A 22424-nucleotide genomic window follows, 5' to 3' on the forward strand; every position below is an offset into this window, starting at 1 on the left:
TATATCTACATTATCTTTCTAGCTTTAGCTACTCGGAGTTCTTTCAGATTGGTTTCTGTGACCTTTAACATGTATCTTTTTTTTTCTCTCTCTCTTTTTTTAGTATACTGGGGATTGAATCCAGAGGCACTTGACAACAGCGGTGCATCTCAGATCTATTTCATTTTATTTTATCTTATCTCATTTTAGACAGAGTCTTGCTAAGTTGCCAAGGTTGGCCTCAAACTTGCAATCTTCCTGCCTCTACCTTCCAAGTAGCTGGAATTATAGCCATGCACCACTGTGCCTGCCCTTCATTTTAATTTGTAAATCACTTCCTGGCACTACAAATGTCTCAGGCTTATCTTGTATTTTCTCAGTCCACCCTAGAATCATCCACTTCTCTAAGAATGGTTTCTTTTGTTGGAGAATGGTATATAGTAAACAAGATCTAGGGAAAACATGTATTCACTGCTATTACAATTGTCATTACCTCTAGGACTCTCGAATAGAGACAGCTAAAAAAGGTTTATATGTTTACTAAATGATACCTACATGCATCTATGTATGCATAGATACACATATGTATGTATCTGTACCTCTGAATCAATGTATCTTTATATCTACTAAAATAAAAAAAAAACATAATGCCTCTAACTCCAATTCATTACTAACAGGTTCATTCAAGCCTTACTATTAGCTTATTTGTAATTTCTTCTTCTGGAAATGAGAGACCTAGTTCTCATCAACTGTATTTGCTTATTTATTCAACAGCAGTATACATGGGAAATAGTTTTAGAATTGCTAACCCATACTCCCCAAGAAATAAATTTACCAACTATAGTACAGAATTTTTGTATCATATAAAATATCCAGTCAAAATAGTTACTTAAGTAACAACCTTTCTTCTCCAAGCTTTTAATGTGGTTGTGTTGGTGATCACAATATGATTAGATTCATTTATCAAATCTGTAGTTCACTTTGGGTTCCTCAACTTCCACAAAAGCATTTGGTATTTTCAGTTTTGCTTATTTGTTAGACATTCTAATAGATTTGTGGTGGTATCTCATTGTAGATTTAATTTCCATGTTCATAATGACAATAATGTTAAGCATTATTTTCATGTATATATTTTCCCATCCATATACATTATTTGGTAAATTATCTGTTCATACCTCTTGTTCATTTTTATTTTGTTATTTATGTTCTAATATTTTCAATTTTAAAAGTTCTTCATGTGTTCTAGACACAAATCCCTTATCAGTTTGTGATTTTTCAATATTCATTCCCAGTCTGTGACTACAACTTTTCATTCTCTTAAGAAGTCTTTTTGGCAGAACAATTTTTTTAAAGTCTAAGTCTAATTTATCAATGTCTTATTTCATAGATCATATTTTTCTTTTTTTATTTGTTCTACTTAGTTGTACATAACATCAGAATGCATTTCAATTCATCATAAGCAAACAGAACACAACATTTCAATTCTCTTCTTGTACAGGATGTAGAGACACACCATTCGTGCAATCATACATGTACCTAGGGTAATGATGTCCATCTCATTCCACCATCTTTCCTACCCCCATAACTCCTCCCTCCCCTCCCCTTTACCAATCCAAAGTTCCCCCATTCTTCCCATCCCCTCTCATCATAGATCAGCATTCTTAATCCGAGAAAATATTCGGCCTTCAGTTTTTGAGGATTGTCTTATTTCACTTAGCATAATATTCTCCACCTCCATCCACTTACCTGCAAATGCCATAATTTTCTTCTCTTTAAATGCTGAATAATATTCCATTGTGTATATATACCACAGTTTCTTTATCCATCCATCTATTGATGGGCATCTACATTGATTCCACAGTTTAGCTATTGTGAATTCAGCTACTATAAACATTGGTGTGGTATGTCACTATAGTATGCTGATTTTAAGTCCTTTGGGTACAGATCAAGGAGTAGGATAGCTGGATCAAATTCTGGTTCCATTCCAAGTTTTCTAAGGAATCTCCACACTGCTTTCCATATTGGCTGCACCAATTTGTAGTCCCACCAGCAATGTATGAGTGTGCCTTTTTCCCCTCATCTTCTCCAACACTTATTACTACTTGTATTCTTGATAACTGCCATTCTGACTAGGGTAAGATGAAATAATAGCATAGTTTTGATTTGCATTTATCCAATTACTAATGATGTTGAGCACTTTTTAATATATTTGTTGATTGCTTATATATCTTCTTCTGAGAAGTGTCTGTTCAGTTCCTTAGCCCATTTAGCCCATTTATTGATTGGATTTTTTTGGCATTAAGTTTTTTGAGTTCTTTTTTTTTTGGGGGGGGGGGGTGTATATAGCATATTTTTTAAATTTATATATGACAGCAGAATGCATTACAATTCTTATTACATATATAGAGCACAATTTTTCATATCTCTGGTTGTATACATAGTATATTCACACAAATTTGCGTCTTCATACCTGTACTTTGGATAATAATGATCATCACATTCCACCATCATTAATTACCCCATGCCCCCTCCCTTCCCCTCCAACCCTTCTGCCCTATCTATAGTTCGTCTATTCCTCCCATGTTCCCTCTCCCTATCCCATTATGAATCAGCCCTTATATCAGAGAAAACATTCGGCATTTGGTTTTTTGGGATTAGCTTACTTCACTTAGCATTATCTTCTCTAACTCCATCCATTTACCTGCAAATGCCATGATTATTATTGAGATATTGCTTGTATTCCTGGTCATTTTTGGTTTATTTTTGGTTTTTAACTTGACTTGTTTTCTCCTTTGATTGGATTCTCCTTTAGTGTAGTTCCTCTCTTTGCTGATTTTCATTGTTGTTCTTCATTTTCTCCCCATGGAATATTTTGCAGAGGATATTCTGTAGTGTGGGCTTTCTCATTGTAAATTCTTTTAATTTGTGTTTATCGTGGAAGGTTTTTATTTCATCATCAAATCTGAAGCTTAATTTTGCTGGATATAAGATGCTTGATTGGCATCTATCTTCTTTCAGACTTTGGTATATGTTGTTCACTTTCAGTCTATGGATATCTTGGCCTGAGAAGATATAAGACAACATATAGTTGTCTTATTTCCTAGTACATTCTGCCAGCTGATGTCTTTTAATTGAAGAGTTGAGACCATTTATAATCATTGTATTCTAGAGGTGTTTGTTATTTCCTGTCATTTTGGTTTATTTCTAACATTTAATTAGATCCTAAATCTCATTTGCTTATCTACTCTTCTAATGAGATTTATGCTTTCCCAAGCTCTGCTCTTTGTTTTTATATTCTGTGTATAGTATTCCCTTAAGTATCCTTTGCAATGCTAGCTCACTGTTCATGATTTTCTTGAGTTATGTATATAAAATGTTCATCTCATTCACAAGGTTGGGGAATTTTTCTACTATTTCAATGAAAAGTGATCATTGTTATTAGATCAATTCCCTCCTAGATTCCATTGATTCTTATGTTTAGTTTCCTAATGTTGCCCCAGAATTTCTGTACATTCTGAAAATGATTTTTTTCTTTATTGCTGAGCATTCAAGCTTATATACTTTTCTTTAAGGACTAAAATTCTCTCTTCTTCATGATCTAATATATTGGTGAGACTTTCAACTGAATTTTTTATTTTATTTATTCAGTCTTTTATTTCCAGGATTTCTATTTGGTTCTTTTTTAGAATCTCTCTTAATTGCAATATTCTTTCACATCCTGCAACTTTCTCTTATTCTTAGTTCATTCCTTAGATCTTCTATTAGTTGGCTGATCATCATAAAAATCAACTTTTATAATTTTCTTAGGTTTCATCCACATCAATATCTGTAGATTAACTTACAGGAGGTTATAAATTTTTAGAGGTGTCTTGTTGGTCTGTTTCCTCATATTTTGGAGGGGGTCTATATCTGCATGTCTGTTGAGATGAATTTCTTCTCCTCTTTTTTTTTATTTGGGAAGTATTTATTTCATTACATTGCTTAGGAAGGCATTTTGTAGTACATTTCTATAACACATGCTCATAGGGCTATTCCCTGCATTTTCATGTTGTATCATTGACAATCATTAACCCTAACCCTAACCCTACTAACTATTGAGGTCACTTAATAAGTAGTTGTCTCTTATAATATAAGTCCTGGGATGAAGATATATATTAGCTTCAACATATCTGACCAATGTAATCAAATTGTTAATTTTGACTATCAGTGTCACTTTGAAAGGAATGACTAACCACCAGTAAGGATAATAATTTAAGAGCAACCATACATCAACATATACTATAAAAGTTATCACTAATGATCTTTACAACTCTATTAACCAAAGAGATATGTGAGAAATAATATGGAATGAAAGATTAATGATAGTATGCTAAATTGAATTGGAATAATGGATAAAAATAAAGAAAAAATAAAGGAAAAGGGTCACAGAAAGATGAGAGAAGCTAAAATGAGGAAAGTATAAAGAATGAATGAGAAGGGAACAGAGGAGATGGAAGAGAAGAAAAGAGGTACTGAGAAAGGAATTAATTGCTTGACCAAACATAAAATTAGATAAACTATGATAAACTTTGGGAAGACACTGAAAATCAAGCAGTTAATATCAAGCAGTTAATGCAATAGCTGTCATACAGAGATTTCATTTTCTTCTTGCTGAGATTTTTTGAAATGGAGACCTTTTTTCCCAAGAGTGCAATTTTAAAATCTTTCAACCGTGAGAATGTTTGTGTATAAATTATCATGCTATTTATTCTCAGCTCTGACCCAAATTAGCCAAACTTGTTAGGGGAATCTGAGTGGTGAATTCCACCCTGTCCTTGTCTGGTAGCCTCTATTGAGGGAGTGTTGATTCATTCAAAGTAGCCTCTACCCTCTATATGACTTTGTGATTGTGTGTGGGGGTGGGAGCATAAGTTTGGTAGGGCTGCTGGTCAGCCTTCGCTGGCTCCACCTGTAGACCAATCTGAATCAAGTCTTCAGAGAACCTCAAGTCTGTGTGCTGTAGGGAGGTTTGTGGAACATATCAGTCTATCCTCCAGTTTCTTCTGGGCATGGGGGAGGTGATGCACAGAGTTCACTGCTTTCCACCTGACTCTGATCTGTCCAGTTCTACCCCACTCCAACAGCCATGCTCTTTATCCCAAAGATCAGATCACCGTTTTCCAATAAAAGTGTCCTGTCCAACTTTAATCTCAGTTCTGAAGACTGATAAGAACGGCAACTGCCATGATCACCCTGAGTTTCTCCCCAGTCTGTGTTGCAGTCTCACTCCTATACCCAGAATGACTCACAGAGTATCCACAAATCTAGTGAAAAGTAGATTATAAGTGGCAATTTGGTCTGGGGTATTTAAAAATCTCAGTGTACCAATAATAAGACAAAAAAGAAAAAGAAAAAAAGTGAAATATTAAAAACAAAGGTAAACTGCAGGGATTCCTAGTTGCCCACTTGGGAAGTGAAGGCACAGAGAACTGTAAACTTTTGGTAGAGACTTTCTATCAGGTTAGGGAACTTCCTTACTCTTCCGATGTGGTGAACTTTATCAAATGCTTTCTCTATATCTATTAAGATGGTCTGCTTTTTAAATACATTACAAACACACAAACATACATACACCTAGCTTTTAGGAGATTTAATTGTATTCAATTTATAAATTAAGTTGGAAAGAATTTCAAGATACTTAGTCTTTCTATCCATGACATGATGTATCTCTAAGTAAGTGTTCTTTTTATGTTATTCAACAAAGTTTTGCAATTTCCACTATTAAAACTTGGTGCAATTTTTGTTAGATTTATTCATGTGCACTTTGGCTTTTGCTGCCTTTATAAATGGTATAACTTTTATAATATATGATCTAAATTTCTGTCCCTACTTAACAAAAAAATCAACTAACTTGGGTATATGGAGATGGAATCCAGCAATCTTGGTAAACTCTGATTTCCAGCTATTTGTCTCTAAATGTTCATAAATTCACTGTGGGGAGGGAACATATTTTTGTTGTTTTCTGGGGGTTTGGGGGTACTGCAGATTTAACCCAGGGGCACTTTACCACTGAACTACATACCCAGCCCTTTTTGGTTTTTATTTTGTTTTTAAAGACAGGATCTCACTAAGTTGCTTAGGGCCTCATTAAGTTGCTGAGGCTAGCCTTGAACTTGCAATCTTCTTCTCTCAGCCTCCCAAATTGCTAGGATTACAGGCATGATCCAGGCAATATATCTGGCTAACAATAACAATTTGGTTTTTTCCTTGTATATTTTTATATATTTTATTTACTTTTCTTATTTCTTGGAAGACATAGAACCCTAATCTTACAATCAGAGACACCAACTACTTTTGTCTCAGATTATCTATTGAGTTATATCTGCATAGTAAACAGCCTTTCAAGATAAACATATTGTCTCCCTCCAGGAAAATGGTAGTAGACATGCTTACTGTCCAATACAATACAGATAAGTTTCCCTTAAAGGAAAAGTCTGTTTACTACCCATTGTGAAATATTTGTATTCTCTAAACCCAGGTTCTCTTCCTGTAATACAATCCATTGCAGCAATTATTTGAATATCTGATGCCCCCAACTCATGCTGAAATTCAACTGCCATTCTGATGGTATTTGGAAGTGAGACCTTTAAAAGACATATAGGTTACAAAGGCACCACCCTCGTGAATCAACTAATGGTATTATCACAGGAGTGAGTTTACTCCCTCTCTAACCCTCTATTTGCCCTTCCACCATAAGATGACTTCCACCATGTTCTCATTCAGCAAAAAGGTCTTTACCAGAGGCTGGTACATTGATTTGAACGTTCCAGCCTCCAAATCTGTTAACAAACAAATTTCTGTTCATTAAAATTACCAAGCTTATGGTGTTGTTATAGCAGCACAAAATGGACTAAGACAATCACCTAGCCTCTTCTTGTTGCACTGTGGGAACTGGAACTCAAGAAACCAGTGCACAACAAATGCTGATACTCTGATCTTTGCTCTTGTGAAAATAAATTATTTTTTCTCTGACATAGGAGTCTCATCTCTCTTGCCAACACACATGAAATTCTGGCAAGTTATCTCTGTTAGCTTATAAGTAAGGTAAAATTTCAGACCCTTCACAACTGATAGCATTTTTGTGCAGGCTAGAATCTCCAACTAAAAATAACCTGAAGGGGCTGGAGATGTGGCTCAAGCGGTAGCGTGCTCGCCTGGCATGCATGCGGCCCAGGTTCGATCCTCAGCACCACATACAAAGATGTTGTGTCCGCCAAGAACTAAAAAATAAATAAATATTTAAAAAAAAAAAATAAAAAAATAAAAATAACCTGAAGTCATCATTGGCTTCATCCTGATTATAAATAGAATGCTTATAACATTTTACAACTAAATTATTAAGTTCCCAGGTAGATACCTTATCTCAGGTTGAGAGTGATATAATAAATTGTTTTAGTGGCCTAAGAGTTGTAGCTTTCCAAAGTGCCTCTCCTTAGAATCAAATGGAAGAAGGAATCTTTATGAGGGACTTACTGGAATTTCAGGCAATTCAGCTCTTCATTATTCCCTGTCCTACAGGATATTTGACATTCTTGGCCTCTGTTATGCTTTAGATCTATAATGACCTCCAAAGAAGGCCCATGTGTTGAAGACTTGGTCCCCAAAGCAGCAATGTTCAAAAGGTGCAGCTTTTAGTAAGTTATTGAATCATGAGGGCTCTAACCTCATCGATAGTTAAATGGAGTATTGAGAGATGGTGGAAACTATAGGAAGTGAGACCTAATTGAAGGGAATGGTTCTTTGGGAACATGCCATTGAAGAATATATCTTATCCCCAAATCTGTCTGTGTGGCTCACACGTTTTTGCTCACACATGTGAGTGTGTGCTCTATGAGATGAACTGCTTTTCTCCACCATGCCCTACCACAACCCAAACCATGATATTCTGCCATAGGCCTAAAAGCAATGGAATCAGTCAAATATGAACCTAGGGAACCATGAGCCAAAATAAACATTCCTCTTTAAAGTTGCTTTTCTCAAGTATTTTGTCACCATGACAAAAAAAGCTGACCAAGACAGCCCCCACCAACCCAATACCAACAGTATCCTCCGTCTTAATGTTTGAAAACTCCCCAATTTTTTCAAATGTTCTCTAGAACACAGGCAGGCAGACATTTTTCTACAAGAGTCAGACAGTAGATGTTTTAGATATTTTAGGCCCTCAACTCTCTGTTTACAATAACTGAGCTCTGCTATTGATATGCAAAAGCAGCCACAGATGATATACAAGTAAACAGGCATGGTTGCATTCTAATAAAGCTTTTTACAAACAGGTGGTGACAAAATTTGGTCTTCAAGTTATACTTTGCTGATTCCCCTACTAGACTAAAAAGTAGGTAGTAAAATATATTTATATTTCACAAATAAAAAACTGGGACCAGGGATGAAGAGCTCTGCCTAAGGTTTCATTGCTTTTGTACCAAAGATTGGAATCCAAGCTTCCTGACTGCTGGTGCTCTTCCCATTACATCACCAAGAAGAACAAATGACACTCTGGCAGGATCTGCCTCAGCAAGTATTTTTATCCACTTTAACTAAATGTATGCAAATATATATGCATACTTGGCAGATGTCCATGAATATTCAAGTCTCTGCTCCAGCTCCCTCCTCTGTGGTCTGCATTACTTCTCTAGTTTTGCATCATTCCCAGATGAAGACATCACAGTTACATCTCAAGAATGTTCATGAAAACATATAATACAATTGGGTTTGAGGCTGAACCCAGCAGCAGAGCCTTCCCACAACTAATCAGCATAAATCATTCATCTGCTAAATATTTTGAAGGCCCTCCTCACAGTATTGACCACAGCTCTGATTTTTTCATCTGTATACCAGAACTTATACCCAATCAACTTGAAGTCTATTTTCAAGTGAAAGTCTTTTCAGAACTGAATCTAATACTAATGTAAGCAAAGGATCAGTATGTATCACATCTACTTCATTTCTTTCATCTGCAATTGCTGAGATTCCATCCACAAAGTTATTTTGTTTGGCCTGACTGATTCTTCACAATAGTGTTAAATAAAAGAATTCAGAGTAACCATAAATTACTGTCAGCACTGATATATAAAGCCTGAAGCAAAGAATTAGTTCTTAGAAGAAGACTGGGCTCAAACAAGAATACCTTACATAACCTACTTAGGCCAAAACAAGACATTTCCTGGTTCACTCAGTGTACCCAGGCCATTTTAAACCATATTTGGAAAAATTCACACATTGGGTGGAAGACTGAACTACATGAATTAAAGATCTTTCAATTCTAAGATTTACTTATTATAAATTTAGAAAAAAAAAAAAGAGTGGCTGTTATAATCTGGGGAAACCCTCAAGGAAGATGAGCTCCTCCATTAAGTCTTTAATTTAGATCTGGAAAGAAAAAACAAACATATGTGAAGATATTGCTGTAACTCTGAAAGTTCACCTCCAACAGTAAAAATCACTCAAAAGTTCTTCAATTATCTCAATATCAATGGCACCCTACATAGACAATCTTTTTTTTAATTCATCTAATACATATTTTTATTTTACTAGTTCTAATCAGTTATACATGACAGTAGAAAGCTCTTCAATTCTTTGTACACAAATGGAGCAGAATTTTTCATTTCTCTGGTTGTACATGAAGTACAGTCACACCATTCATGCAATCATACATGTACCTATGATAATGACATCCATCTCATTCCATCATCTTTCCTATCCCCTTACCCCCTCCCCCATCCCCTTTGCCCAATCCAAAGTTCCTCCACTCACCCCATGCCCCATCCCTCCATTTCGGATTAGCAGCCACTTATCAGAGAAAACACTCAGCTCCTGGTTTGGGGGAATTGGCTTATTTCACTTAGCATGATATTCTCCAACTCCATTCATTTACCTGCAAATGCCATAATTTTATTCTCTTTTAATGCTGAGTAATATTCCATTGTGTATACTACATAGACAATCTTTTAAAAAATGATTTAAAATTGGCTACACCAAAACAGCAGTCATGAATGCCACTTACAGACAACAGCTTGACATCTCTGGTGACTGAGCAAGCAGTAATCCTAGATGGTAATTTTTGTTGGACTCTATATATTGAAATTCTTTGGAAGTTAAATGAATGATAGGCATAGAAAAGAACCTTAATACATCCTTCTTGATGAAGAAGACAAGAAATATTTAGGTCCTGGATTATGAAGTAAGTATCCCTTGCCTCTGTTCTGTGCCAGAAAAAATATCCCACTTAGCCTCTTTGAGAATTGCATTTCATTCCATAGCATGGATAGACTGGCTAGGAGTAGAATGTTCATATTACTATTTTATCAACATCTAGTTGTAAATTATACAAAGGGATATTGTCATTGAAAGCTACCAATGCCAAAGTCAACCAAAAAAAAACAGAATTCTAAAAAGTTAAAACAACAGGTTTAGATTTTAGACATCTGAACTTTTGATAAAATTTGTCAAGCATTATCAGTTCCTTGACTAACCTGGAGGCAAATCAAATTTCTTCATGTGGATGGTTTTGGAGCCTCCTAGTGGCAGCCTCGGGGGACCTACAGGACAAGCTTGGACTAGGCTTTCAAGGGAAAATATTAGTTATATATGCCAGTGATCAATTCAAATAAACATATGAGCTCCTACAGTGTACTATATTAGACAGAGGAATAAAAAGTTGAATAAACACTTGTCCCTCCTCCATGGAAATCATAGCCTCTTATGGAAACACACAAAAACAAGAATAACTCTGAAACAATGTAGCAAGTACTTATAATTGTATAAGTGGATGAAGTGGATGAAAAAAAAAGTGGATGAAGTCAGGGAATATGTAATAAAAAGGGATGACATTTTTGCCTTTAAGAGTAAATTGAAGTCCTCAGTTGTGCTTGGGAGAATTCAAATACATTAATATGTTTTCATGACTTTGCTAATTCTGCTCCCTTTTGAGAATACTCCTTTTCCACTTGCCATCATACTTAGAATAATAAGACTATAGTATAGAAGAGTAGAAAGAAAGTTGGGGAAAAAAGGCTGAGAACAAACTTATGGTTTGAGCTTTATCCTCTAGCCTCTGAAGAGAAGTCAGAAGCTCTGAATTACAGAAGTGACCTACTGAAGGCTATTCACTAGAACAACTCTGACAGCAATTTGAGGAACATACTAGGAGATAAGGAAGCCTATTTTGTTATGATAATTCAGGAAAGCCATAGGAAGAGCTAGTACCACGACAGTGGCAAGAAAGAGGATTTTAGAAGTAAGAACAGCTATACCTGGTGACCAAACTAACATGGAGATTAGTCTCAGGAAAGAGTCAAAAATAAGTTCAAAATTTCCTTAAGATACTACGTGAACAGTGATGCCCTTAACCAAGGCAGGTTTATCACTCATCCTTTCAACTACTGTGGTTAAGAGAAACTTCAGAAAATTTTATTTGGCTTACAAATTAAGATCTGAGATTTGCTTAATAAACACTAAAAAGTATCTTTAAAACTCATAACTGAAAACAACTGTACTACAGCATCTCAAAAAGCATAGAAGAGTTATAATCACTATGAAAATAATAAGGTAGCATACCTAAGTGATAGGGAAGTGGAAACAATTCCACTTTTCACAAATGATACTCTGATCCACTCTCATTAGATAATGAAAATTTTTTAACAAAGATTAATATTTTATTTCCCTTACTTTTGTTCTTTTTAGCTTATTTAAAATTTCCCGTCTTTCAAAGAAAATCTTGAATTCCATCTTTGCCACAAAGTCTTATTTCTTCAGACCTCATTATATCCAACATATGTGGATGCATGTGAATTCCAATACTATTTTAAAGTAATACTCTACTATTCTCCCGTTATGATTTGTTTGAGTTTTAAGGAAGTTCTGTTAAAAAATTCCAACTATATCTAAATTCCTTAAGGACTATGGCATAGACTAGTTCTGTAGCTTCTATAACTCTTACAACAGAGATACACAGAGAAGGGATGTATGGACAATACTGGTCATACTATGGGAGCAAGCCTCTCTGTTATGGTGATAACCATCATGCTATGCCCTATCTTGTAAATTTAATAAATGCACCAATACTTATGATCAGCCACGTCCAGTCTTATATTGGTAACATTTATAAATCAAGTCACAGAAATTAATATTTGTAGTAAATAAATGGATGTGTGTCATTGCTGTGTTTATGGAAACACTAGCTGTTATAGGAAGAACTGTGCCCCTTGACAAATTCATATATTGAAGCCCTAACCCCTGTACTTCAGAAGAACATGGTTGTATTTGGAAACCGAGCCACAAAGAGTTAATTAAGTTTAAATGAGGCCCTTAGGGTAAGTCTTAATCCAATTCAATCCAAATGGTTTCCTTAGAAGAAGGAAAAGATTAGGACACATGCCAAAGACACATGCACACACAGAAGAAAGACTATGTAATAAGATAATGAAAAGGTAGAAGCCATCTACAAGCCAAAGAGACAGGCTCAAAAGAAACCAAACTGACTGACACCTTGATCTTGAACTTCTAGCCTTCAGAGATCTGCAGAAGAGTCCCTTCACATCTTTGGGTAACCTATACATGTATGTGAGAAAACTGCCAAGTTAAGGAAAAGAACTACCAGTCAGGATTAAGTAGAACAATCATCACAGTTAACACAGGACTAGGAATAGTTCATGTTCATACCACAGTACACAGTCTGGACAGCCAACTGAAAAGACCTCATAACCCACAGACATTTTTAAAGAACTGTCAGAAAATCCAGTATCTAAATACATTAAGTACAAAATGTGATATTTAATTTAAAATTACAAGCCATAAAAGCAGCAGGAAAATATTAGCCACAGAGGAGAGAAATTGAAATATAAACAGACATAGAAATGACACAAATGATGGAAGTGGTAGACAAAGATACAAAAAAAAGCTATTAAAATTGTATTTAATATGTATGCTCAAGAAGAAAATAAAGTACAAGAGTAAAGATAATATTCTAAACGATATAAAAAGCTGAATTTCAAAAACAAACATAAATGAGAGAAATGAAAAGTATGCTAAATGGATTAACAACAATTTAGTTATTACAGAAGAAAATATCAATGGTGTTGAAGACATAGCAACACAAACTATCCAAAATATGAGAGAGAAATAAATACTGGAAAATCTTTAATAGAGCATCACTGAGCTATTGGACAATACTAATGGGCCTAACATACAAATAATTGGTGCCCACAACAAAAAAAAAGGGATGGGAGAATAGAAGGAAAAGATACTTGAAAAAATATGGTCAAAACCTTCTAAATTACGTGGAAACTATAAACCCAGAGAGTCCCAGGATGAAGAAACAGAAAGAAAACAACACTGAGTCACTTCAAAATCAAACAGCTGAAAAACTAGAGATAAAGAGGAAAATATTTAAAGTAGTCAAAGTATACATTAAGTATAGAAAATATATATAAGAAGAGTAGATATTTTATTAGAACTATGCAAGTAAGAGAAGATAGGTCTATAGAGATTAACTAATAAAATGCAAAGAGAAAAAGAAGTCCAAAAACAGAACAAAATATCCCAAGGACAGACCAATATTAAATGGGATGTTAAATGCATAACTGGAACAGGCCTAAAGAAATTATGGCAGAGAATTTTTTAAAACTAATGACAGACAATAAGCCATAGCCAGATTCAATAAACTCAAATAACACTAAGCAGGATAAATACCACAACAACAATTACAACACACACACACACACACACACACACACACACACCATAGGCCTATCATAGTCAAATCCAGAAAAAAAGGAGTGTGCGGAAATGGAGTAAAAATTAAAATAAAAAATGTTAGCCCAGAATTCCATTATCCTTCAAGAGTGAAGACAAGCTTCCCCAAACAAATTCCTTGCCAACATACCTACTCTTTCAGAAATATTAAAGAAAAGATCTTCAGGCAAAAGAAATATGATGTATATCAAAAACCTAAATATGAAAGAAAATAGGGTTCATAGGGGAATAAATTAAAGTAAAACAAAGTAATTTTTCTTATTTTTAATTACTCTAAGAGATAACTGAATACAAAATAAAAACATACAGCATATGTTTAGGTGAAATTATATCAACAGCATGAGAGGTAGAAAAAGAAATAAATTTACACTATGCATTAAGCAGTAAAAACAGTATTTGAAAGTTGGCTCTGATTATTTATAAGTCCTTGGATACAAAAGGCACAAATTATTTTTTAATGATGAATTGGACATCATCAAAATTTAAAACTTTTACAGGGGTCAAGGACGACTGGGGTTGTGACTCAGTGGTAGAGCACTCACCTAGCATATGTGAGGCACTGGGTTTGATCCTTAGCACCACATAAAAAATAATAAAATAAAGGTATTGTGTCCATCTACAACTAAAAAAATTCTTTAAAAAAGAAAACAAAAAGACAAAATAGATACAAAAGAAGAAGTTATAAAATAAATATCTAATGAAGGACTTGTATCTGAAATCCATTAAAAACTTTCACAATAAGATAAACAACCCAATTTACAATTAAGAAAGGATTTGAACAGCAATTTCACCAAAGAACACAAGTAGGGGGAAATGAGTAAATAATTCAATGCTCAACATCATCAATTATTAGAAAAATGCAAATGAAAACATGAGGTACCACTGTACACTCACTAGAGTACTTTTAAAATTAAAAAGACTCTACAAAAAGCTATGATTAGGGCTGGGGTTGTGGCTCAGCAATAGATCACTCTCCTAGCCCAATCAAGGCCCTGGGTTCAAACCTCAGCACCACATAAAAATAAATAGATAAAAGTACTGTGTCCTACTACAACTAAAAAATAAATATTAAAAAAAAAAAAACTGTGATTAGGATGTGGAGCAATCAGAACTCTCAAATGTTGTTGGGGAAATGCAAAACCATCCAAGAACTTTGGGGAAAAGTCTGTTAATTTCTTTAAAAGTTAAACATAAACCCCACCACAGAATCTAACAATTCCACTCCTGTGTATTCACCCCAAAGAAATAAAAAAACACATGTTCATGAAAAGATATGAATGTTCACAGCAGTTCTATATGAAATAGTCAAAAACTGGAAAGAACTCAAATGTCCATCAAGTGGTAAATGAATAAGTATTTGCAGTATATCCAACAAATGAAATACTATTTAACAATAAAAAGGAACAAATTTCTGATAACTGCAACAACACTGATGAATCTCCAAAGCATCATACAAAGTGGAAAATAAAAAAAAAAAAAAAGCCCAGGAGTCAGGCAGAGGAATAACTGTGAAAAGCATAGAAGATACTTTTGAGGAATAGAAATCTTCCTGAATCATGTATCATCATGATTGAAGCAGGAGTCAACAAATGACTATATCTGTCAAAATTCACCAAAGTATATGCTTAAAATTAGGCAAATTTTACCAGAATAATGCTGACCAAAAGTGAGGAGGAGGAAGAATTTTTTTTCAAATCATTTTCAAAAGCTGTCACTTGTTCTATCTACTCACAAGGTAATTTCTCACCTAAATCTAATTGAGACACATACCAAATACACTTGAAAAAGCACAAACAGTATAATACATGGTGGGGATGGGGGAGCCCCAGACAAAAGAAAGCTTAGCAGAGCCATTGCAAAGAGACCATTTTAGAGCAAAGGTAGAACTCAAATAGAAGTTGAAAAACAGAGTCAGTCTGGATTAGAAAAAGAATCTTAGGACAAGAAAAATGATTTGTTTAAATATTTTTAGAATATTGAAATGGAAATTCATTTGCAGAGATGAGAAACTTATTTTTGGAAAAAGCCTTTGAATTTCTCGTGGACCCATATGGACTAGTTTGTGTGCTCATGACTTCTCAGGCCTGAGGAAAGCTGGAAATTCCATACTCACTTCTCTCTACAAGAATCCTATTCCCACCACATGACTTTTCCCCGTTTTAACACCACAAAGATATCTAATTAACTTCTGCCACATGCAGCTGGCACCAAAACAAACCAAGCTGTGATGTAGCTGACCCAGAATTACTGATGAATATTCAAAATAAACATGCTTTCAGCCAATCTGGAATGGTATATTTCTAAGAGGACAGAGAACTCTTAAAGTTAATTAACTCAAAGGGACAAACTGTCCATCCAGTGGAAGTTTTTCAGTAATGAGTATCAGACCACAGATCTTCCTGCAGCTGAGCTTGTTTATCGTTCAAGGAGGCTGCTTCTGCACGTCTCATGGATATTTTCATGATTTTTGTTTTCACTGGCTTCTGGCTTCTTACAGTTATATAAACAGGCCAAAAAAGCAAAACACACATAAGAGCAATTTTAAACGAAAGATCCCACACTTCCCCCAAATGGCAGAAGCACCTACCTTTTTCCTTTTCCACATGTCAGAGCAGACAACAGAGGAGCAAAAGAGTAAGTTTGGGAGAATAGGTGAAGGCCTCATTAAAAAGCACAAACTTAATTTTTGTCATTTTGTAGTTGTATGGAAATTTTAATAAAGTGCTCTCTGTTGCAAAGTTTGATGATTCCCTTGTGTGAGCTATACAAAAATGATATCAGACCCATATCTTAACCCTAAATTATGGAAGCACCAAAGCAAAGTTCTTGAAAGAACCTACTTGACTGCATGGCACAGATAATCAATGCCATGTTAGGCAAAGGCTTTTCTGTTGTTTTATTTGCCTATATGCCTGTTTTTGTTTAAGTAGAATATTATCTTCTGAATGGGCTCTGACTGGTTGTAGGGGGCAGTACATCTCACATGGATCATTTTTGAGACAGTAGAAAGATCCTAGAACATATCACCTTCCTTTGAATTAATTGGCCACTTCTGCCTGACAGTGTTCTTGCTTCCTTAACAGAAGAGGGCCTACGAGTCAGTGGGGTCAGCTTCAGGAGCAGAAAGAGTACTTCCAATCCTGAGAACTAGCCTGGGTTGATGCTTCTGCTGCCCTACCTTCTGCTATCCTTCTGTTACCCTTCCCCCACTGTCTGTCTCCCTGTGAAGTTTTTCCAACTTTATTCAATACAGAGTCATTTGTGTCAAGGATCACTTTACAGGATAACAAGGTGTGGACTCATCTAAAAGGACACAATAACTACCATTTATTAAGTACCTACTATTCATTGGGCACTGTGCTAATACTTACATGACATAACTCTACAATAACACAACATGACAGTTTTATAGAGCAATACTTACAAGCACAGGTTCTAGAGTCAAACTACCTGAACTGGATTGTTTTTTGGTGGTGGGAGGGGAGCATCAAGAATTGAACTCGGGGGGCCCTCAGCCACTGAGCCACAGCCCCGCCCTATGTTGTATTTTATTTAGAGACTGGTCTCACTGAGTTGCTTAGCACCTCACTGTTGCTGAGGCTGGCTTTGAGCTCCCAATCCTCCTGCCTCAGCCTCCTGAACCCCTGGGATTACAGGCATGTGCTACCACGCTCAGCCTGAATTAGAGTTTTTACTTTGCTACTTATAAGCTGAATGACACTGGAAAAGCTGCATAATCTTTGTTCCTTACTTTCCACATCTATCTATAAAATGAAAATAATGAGAAAATCTATTTCATAAACTTTCTCTGAAGGTGAAATGAAATACTCAGTAAATATCAGCATATATCATTTTTGCTTTACAGGTTAAAAAAACAAACAAATTAAGGCCTAGAAAGCTTAAATGACTTGTCCAAGCTAGTTAAAATACAGCAGAGTTCAAATACAGGCCTAACCTTAAAGTCAAAGTCCTCAACTGCTATACCACTATGACCCCCCCCAAAAAAAAAAAATCTAAGAAAAAGACTTTCTCAAAAAATGTTCTGTAGAACTCTGATTTCATGAAATCACATACTTTTATCTCTCCCTTGGAGATTTGCACTACATATTAATATATTAAAACCTCCTTGAAGAAGTCTATTTAACTTCATTTATCTCAATGTTTCACAATTTGACAGTTCCATAGATAATCAGAATTACAGAAACATCATTTGCTAAAAACTCCAAGGAGTTAATCCATCACAAGTAAAATGTGGGTAGTGTTGGCTAGGATTATGTCCAAGTGCCTAATTTCTACAATTAATATTTACACTAATCATTGCCTAAAATCCTAGTATTTTAAGAAAGAGCAAAGTTTTTAAGTTGTTTACCAGAAAAAAAAATAGCCTATGGAATTCAAATTTTAAAAATAAACAGACTCAGGTACAAGAAATGACTTGGCCTATCCATTGGCATCAGAAACAAAATCTAATCTTATGACTTAAACTAACTCTGTCTTCTATAGTAGCAGTCTCCAAAATGAATTATGTGTGCACAGGGAAATCTGAAAAGGAAAAAATGTAATATCTATTTAGACGGTTTAATATGTTATAATTTCTGATTTTGCATATACATTATAATTAGTATCCGAATGTAAGTACATAATTTACAAATAAATATACGAATAAAAATTTATGAATATGCTCAAAAGGATTTCACTAACAGAAAGACATTATCAAAAAGTGTAGAGTCCAGGGCCTGGAGTTGTAACTCAGAGGTAGAGCACTTGTCTCGTTTGTGTGAGGCACTGCATTCGATTCCCAGCACCACATATAAATAAACAAATAAAATAAAGGTCCATCAACAACTAAAAAAAAGATTTTAAAGTGTAGAGTCCACTATTTCAGTCTCTAGATCTAAGGAGTAGCATGCCACTATGACAGAGGACAACAGAGGGCAGAGTAGAATAGAGTAGTTATGGTATGCCCCAGCAATGTCTTCCAAACCAAAGAATCAGATCCCCTTTTTAAAGATGAATAAAGAAAAAAGAAATTCTCATGGACTACCCTGAAGATGGAAATAAATTATTCTCATCATCATATTTCTTTAGCATTTAAAAAACATAAAAACCAGCCTTTACCTAGAGTTCTTAAGCAATTCCAAAAACCAAACAAATTTGTAAGTTCAATAGAAACAAGTTAGGGAAAAACTCATAACATTTAAATTATCAGCAGCAATTTAACATGGCAGATGGTGCCATTTTATTAATAAATCACCACTTGTAATCTAACTATAACTAAGACTTGTGACACAAGTTATGCCTGTTTCCTCATAGAAGATTGGGAAACAAAAATTATTTTTCTTAGTTCATAGGGCTATTATAATTTAATGAGCTAATATTTATAAACTGAACAGAATAGTAACTAAAACAAAGCAAGTAACCAATAAGTATTAACTTCACCATAATCATATCATCATCACCATCATCATCATCATCATCAATCTGGAGTGACCTGTATGAATCACTCAATTACTCTACTATTTTTTTCTTTATATGAACTATTTTAAACTTTCATTCCTAGAGCCTTCTCTGACATGATTTTGCCTTCATAGGCTCCAATCTAATTATACTGTCCATGTGTTAAGTCTGCCCCTGCTGTTTTCCCATGAACACGAAACAATTAAAGGAGTATAACTTGGCACCAACACAATCCCAATGCCAATAATATAGATAATAAAATCCCATAACACAAGTGTTCATTCAGATGAATCAGAATGTATAACATTAGATTATTACCAAAATGAAACACACAGTTATAAAATTCTAGTAAAAAAATCCTAGACACTTAAAAAAACATTCTCACACACACAACTCTGCAGGAGTCATCAGAAAGTTAGGGATACACTGCTCTACAAATATATTAGAAGAGATGAAAATTTGTTTTCTGGCTGAAAATGAGTTAGTTCTTCAAGTCTACTTTATACCACAAGAATATGTTCATGTTTTCTGAACATATGTTTAACATTAATTAGCATTGCATTCCATGTCTATGCACAATCTATCTTCCTTACAAGAGAAAGAGTACTAAACATGGTGTTTAAAGTACAAGTTCAAATTTCTCTCTGACTGAATTAATAGCGGTGTGAACCTGGGAATGCCATTTGATTTCTAAGTGGGTTTCTTCTTTGTTGAAATACTAAGAGAACCCACACAATAGAATTTTTTGAAGATTAGATGACACATACCTCTACATCCACAGATTGAACAAACCTCTGAGTGAAAATATTTTCAAACAATGTATCTGTGCTGAAAATATACACACTCCCTTGCCATTATTTCTTAATATAAGAATTATATACTTATATTAGGTATTATAAGTAATCTAGAGATGATTTAAAGTATACAGGATGATGTACACAGGTTATATGTAAACATTACACTGTTTTTCTATAAGGAATTTGAGCATCTTCAAATTTTAGTATCTGCAGAAGTTCCTAAAACCAATTCCCATGGATATAGAGGAATGGATGTAAATTCAAAGTATTTAGCCAACAGTGAAATATCATGTAAAAACAATTTAGAAATACTAATGTAAAATATTAATCTGACAAAAGCAAAAAAAGATAGGACATATCCTCTTCTTAGATTCAATACTACCTAGGCATGCCACCACTAAATTATACATTTAAAATGCTCACTATTGTAAATTTTTTCCAGGTTAACAATAATTTATGGAGGCTGAAGAAATATATTTCTGGAGTAATAAAAAATAATCAAATCTTACTAATGACATCTCACATAACTCACTTATTTCTGAAACTAAGATACTTCATCATTACAAATAGGAAAAGAAGAACTCAAACTATTTCTATTTGCTGATGGCGTGATTCTTATTTAGAAGACCAGAAAATTTCTAGAACTCATAAATGAATTCCTAAAAGTAGTAGGATATAAAATTAACACCCATAAATCAATTGCATTCCTGCATGTCAGTGATGAATCAACTAAGAGAAATTAGGAAAACTATCCCATTCACAATAACCTCAAATAAATAAAATATTTGGGAATCATTCTAACAAAAGAGGTGAAGGACCTGTACAATGAAAACTACAGATCACCAAAGAAAGAAATTGAAGAAGACCTTAGAAATTGGAAAGATCTCCCCTGTTCTTGGACAGACAAAATTAATATTGTCAAAATAACCATACTACCAAAAGTGCTATACAGATTTAATGTAATTCCTATTAAGATTCTGATGACATTCTTCATAGAAATAGAAAAAGCAGTCATGAGATTCACTTGGAAAAATAAGAGACCCAGAATAGCCAAAGCAATCCTCAGCAAGAAAAGTGAAACAGGTTGAGGTCTTCCCTCCCGATGGAGCTTCTCTTGGAGCCACTCGTCACTGGAAATGCCTCATAGAGTAATTCTGTAGTTTTGCTTTACTCATAGGACTTTTTTTTTTTTAGGTCTGTGGGAAAGAAGTACAAGACAAAAAGTATAAAAGACCTATTTTTTCTTTTTATCTTAGGTATCAGCATATCCCACACTTGCACTACTGAATGTGATAATAAGAATGGATATGATTTGATTTGAACTCACTGATGTTTAGAGAAGTGTCAGTACTTGAGAACCAGGCAGATCCATCTATACCCAAAGTATAAGGCTTTGTTTATTTTGCTTCTGGCTATTTGTTTTCTCCTTTTTGGATCCTAAAGTCAAGTACTTGAGGAAATTAAATTCCAAATATCCTAGGAAGAGAATTGTAAAATCATCATTATTCCATAATTCAAGTGGAAAAAGAATGGTGGCAAGGCTGTTGAAACAAGTAGATAAGCCTCAGTTCTTTTAAAAAGGTTTGAAAGTAATCTGTATGGAATTAAACACATATATTGAAGATATAAAAATAAAGCTAAAATAGCTAAAAAATAAAAATAAAAAGTGAAGCAAGGAGGCATCACAATGCCAGACCTTAAATTATACTATAGAGCTACAGTAACAAAAAAGGCATGGCATTGGCACCAAAATAGACACAAAGGCCAATGGTACAGAATAAAAGACACAGAGACAAACCCACAAATTCAGTTATCCCATACTAGACAAAAATGCCAAAAAATAAAGGCTCTTCAACAAATGGTGCTGGGAAAACTGGAAATCCATAACGTAGTAGAATGAAATTAGATCCCTCTCTCTCACTCTGCAAAAAACTCAATTCAAAGAGTATCAAGGACCTAGGCATTAGACCAGAGACCCTGCACCTACTAGAAGAAATTGTAGGCCCAGGTCTCCATAATGTCAGCTTAGGAACCAAATTCTTCAACATGACTCCTAAAGTACAAGAAGTAAAATCAAGAATCAATAAATGGGATTGTATCAAACTAAAATGGATTTGTATCAAACTAAAAGGCTAAAATGCTTCTTTACAGCAAAGGAAACAATCAAGAACATGAAGAGAGAAGCCTACAGAATGAGAGAAAATCTTTGCCACCTGCACTTCAGATAGAACATTAATCTCCAGAATATATAAAGAACTCAATAAACTTCACACCAAAAAAAAAAAAAAAACAAATAACCCAATAAATAGTGAGCAAAAAAAACTCAACAGGCACTTCACAGAAATACAAATGGTCAACAAATATATTTTTTAAAAAAAAGGTTCAACATCTCTAGCAATTACA

At 34.5% G+C, this 22424-nt stretch overlaps 1 protein-coding gene and 1 non-coding gene across 2 annotated transcripts in view; one reads left to right on the top strand and one right to left on the bottom strand.

The window, feature by feature from the left end:
* Hpse2 (heparanase 2 (inactive)) overlaps positions 1 to 22424 on the bottom strand; it is a 690427-nt gene that overhangs the window by 637126 nt on the left and 30877 nt on the right. The gene's annotated exons all lie outside the window — the stretch shown is intronic.
* On the top strand, positions 21105 to 21243 carry LOC124096613 (small nucleolar RNA SNORA18). Its single transcript, XR_006852917.1, has one exon. It is a non-coding gene; the product is annotated as a small nucleolar RNA SNORA18 (small nucleolar RNA).

The sequence above is a fragment of the Marmota monax genome, unplaced genomic scaffold (assembly GCF_021218885.2).
Source record: "Marmota monax isolate L192 unplaced genomic scaffold, Marmota_monax_Labrador192_F-V1.1 WCK01_AAM20220418_F8-fsc00004, whole genome shotgun sequence".
Taxonomy (NCBI): domain Eukaryota; kingdom Metazoa; phylum Chordata; class Mammalia; order Rodentia; family Sciuridae; genus Marmota; species Marmota monax.